Here is a 3,912-nt window from a genome sequence, read left to right as displayed (position 1 = left end):
GGCAACAATACATCATGTGATGTCGGCACAGGTGCTGTTTAGGGTTTAGGACTTTTACTCAAGATTTTACTCAATGATCAGCTTGAGGTGTGATGGATTTTTCCAAAATTYTTGCAAATAAACTTTTCTTTCCACACAAACGTTACACTTCCTATACAGATCATGTTCACATAAACCAAACTACAACTGGGCCAGTTGTGGCACACCATATTAAAAACAGTGCCATCATTGGCAGACCTRGCCCACATCTTGACAAACCCCATACCATGTGCCAACTTGACACCAGGTCTGGCCCACACCTGTGTGCTAAGTGGGCTGCTGCATCATATCCGAGGAATTTTACAAACTTTAACACTTTTGGCCAAATAATTATCAAATCATCTCACGTACTTCCTTAAATATTTATTGATTATTTACTTGTCTCAAAAATGAGCATTGTGGTGATTAAAGCTGCTGACACGAGGGTCCCAGGTTCAAAACCTGTGGTTCCATTTTTTTTCCAACCATAGATGGGTTTTATCCAGGTAATCTGGTTTCCTCATACAGACCAAAACAGTTTAACTTTTTTCTTTTTAAACTGTTTCTAATGATATTAAAATATCTACCTCAAAGACTGAATATTTCACAAATGCTTCAAGCGCCATCTCCTTTTGTACAGTTTGTTCTGAATTATCAAGCTTTTCATYCATCTCTGCAGCCATAAACTGAGTTTTTATGCACAACACAAGGATCCACTACAGTCATTACTGGTTAATCCAGGAAGATTTGAGTGGTTGTTAAATTTCTGTAAGTCTGCTTGTTGGAAATTCATCGGCGMTCACATTAATGAGTCCTAAAGTTTTCACTCGGTGGCATCATTAGACAGTTGAAATCTGTGCTGTGTTTAATAAACAAAAAGAACACCTGCAAAACTGCTAATGTTCAGTTCTGCCTCCGTTGTACTTTTGTCTTGATTTGAAGTTTTTATGCTGAACTAAAAAAAAAACACTGCATCTGTTCAACAACGTTGCRTCCGTCAGGATTTTTGCAAGTCACTGGTTGCATCACAGAGCTGCTGATGTAGCTGCGCTGGKCTCTGACTTCGCATTTTCTTTAATGAAATTTTTTTAATCAAATAACTTCACAGCCAGGCTGAGACGCAAGGGCAGGTTTTATTGTTCCTGCACAGGTGGGTTAGTGAATTTATGGATCTTACTGTCAATTACTTACAAGTTCATCCCTGAATAAACTGACGACTCGTTGAAATGTTGGATCATGGCTGAAACTTGAATGCATTTTGTTCTGCAAAACTGCAATACTTTGACTTGGCTGCCCTTTTTAATTACACTTAAAGTAGCTATCAGCATATAAAGCAAACTGTTGAGGGACGTTTTCAGCCTCTGGATGTAAATTCAGGATGTAAGCATGGAGTTATTGATCGACACTTAAAAACAGAAACAATGTTTTACAACCACCTGTTTGATGTTGGGCTAATGAAAGACAGATGAAAGTGTAATGGATCTAATACTTTTATGTTTAAGCAAATAATTCATGACATCCTTTAATGACCTGGTTTTCATGACATGCTATTCATCTGCAGATAGAATGATTAAAGTCAGAACAAGATTTGCTAACAACAGTCATTCTTAGATATCACTTGTGTTTATCTTAGTGTTTTCCGTTTACCTTGTATCAAATCTTGCTAAGATGACATAATGGTGTTTGTTAATATATATATGAGATCTCTCGAGACACAGTTTTCAACAGTGAGTAGTGTGGAGAGACAGTGACAGAGAGAAGCAAAGGCACAGAGATAGGCCAGGTTCTCTGTGTTTCCTGTTGTTGCAATAAAACTCAGCTGATCATCTCACGGAGTACCTTCATTCTTGGACCACGTATTTCTGTCTTTGTTTAATAAATATTGTCATAACAGTTTGGCGTTGTCGGCAGGATGCATAACAAAAGTAACCAGCTGTTAAAACAAAAACTAAACTCTGGCCCCGACTCACTAAAAATAAGCAGCAGCTGGTTTTGACGCCATCTTTTGCACAGTATTTTCACCCTCCTGTTAATTTCTTTTTGAAGAACACTAATGATATTCTGAAGCAAATAACTTATTGAGCTTTTCAGCTGTAATCCATTTGTACATTTACATTAGGCTTGTGCAAAATCATATCATGTGTGATTTATCGTCAGAAAAACTGTCACGATTACTATTTGCTAGTGATGTGTGGATCAATACCGATACTACCGATACCAGAACTTTATGGTCTAGAATCGATACTAAAACCAAAATATTGATACTTTGATACTTCCGTCATTTCAGGAAATGTATCATAGACAGTGAAAAATAACTGAACTATTCAAATCTTGTGGTTAGAAGGAACTACTTTTTCTTCCACTTGGATGACGCGTTAGTGCAGTGGCACATGCTCAGTCTGTAGAAGTTATATATGGCAGGTCATTTTTAACATAAAATCAGCTTTGTCTGACTGTAATTACATTCTAGAGGAGGGATTTACGATTTTTCCACGCTTTGGCCCTCAAACAGTATTAGCTTCTGCCCAGGGGCCCTCATACAAACCTATAAACGATGCTATAAAATATGTGAAGGAACGTTTAGATTTTTTTTCTCTTTTATTCACTATTCAAAAACTATTAGATTTCTAAATTATGCTAAGCAAATACAGTACAATAGGGTTAGGGTTAGAAAGACTTGTATTCTTTATGAAGCAGTTTTTTGAAAAATGCTTTTTATATTTACCAGGCACATTATGTGTTAGCACAAAGTATCAGGATCGGATCAGTATTGTTGATACCAGCCTGAGAATACTCGGTGTCAGTATCGGAAAGAAATGTGGCAGTATCGAAWGTCACTACTGTTTGCCACTTTGCAMTCTTGCATGATGAAATATTTTTGTGTGGGTCGCACTCTCATTAAGTGTGCCGATGAGCCCATAACATAAAAACTATGGCAGCAGGCGKCGCTACAAACTCGCTCCAAAGGTTGTGGACTGAGGCCACGTTGTCGGCTACAGCAAACTCTCATCCAGTGAAAGTTGGAAACAAATACTCAGCCGAGAATCTATGATGCACTCACTCAATCTGTCCTTTATGAGCTGAAAAGAAAGCAAAGTTAGTTTGACTGAGGATTTATAAGAATAATCTTAGAGCACAGAGTAACTTACGTAGCATCAAAGCATCATCTTTTAATCATATTACTATCACTAAATCAGAAGTCGTCAGTGATAGGGTTTTGCAGGAGTGTTGTGAAAATCTTTTTTAATTTTAACTTTTTTTGTCATTGTTTTTAACCATAAATTACCATGAATCCAACATGTAGCAAAGAATAAAATAATGTATTTCAGTGAAATGCCCACGTACTGGGCAGTTCATGCTGTCATGTTCACTCTAGTGATTGGCTTAGAGCCTTTTAGTGCTGCAGCAAAGCAGTCAACAACTAATGTCACTATATATAGGGGGTCTTGCTCTGTCTCTCCATCAGTTTGGGGTTTGAGACTGAAATAATGTTGAAGTCCCCTGGGCTAAATTCCATAAATAATAGTGATTATTTTTGTTTATTTATTTATTTTGCTAACATTGCCCAACCCTGGTGTACATTTGTTGAAATAAACCAACTCAGTCTAGTCTAGGGTCTACATCAACCCAGGTTTCAGCTGAGCTCTGCATTCAGTAGCATTGTACTTTGAGAACATTTAGCTATCACACTGTAAAACACCAATAAAACTAATTATATACAGCGGGTAAAATAAGTATTGAACACGTCACCATTTTTCTCAGTAAATATATTACTAGAGGCGCTAATGACGTGAAATGTTCACCAGATGTCGGTAACAACCCAAGTGATCCATACATACAAAGAAATCAAACCATAAATGTCCAGAAATGAAGTTATTTGTAATAATGTGGAAT

Source organism: Austrofundulus limnaeus, unplaced genomic scaffold, assembly GCF_001266775.1.
Source record: "Austrofundulus limnaeus strain Quisiro unplaced genomic scaffold, Austrofundulus_limnaeus-1.0 Scaffold216, whole genome shotgun sequence".
Taxonomy (NCBI): Eukaryota; Metazoa; Chordata; class Actinopteri; order Cyprinodontiformes; family Rivulidae; genus Austrofundulus; species Austrofundulus limnaeus.
The sequence above is the reverse complement of the archived record's forward strand: the minus strand, read 5'-3'. Positions refer to the sequence as shown.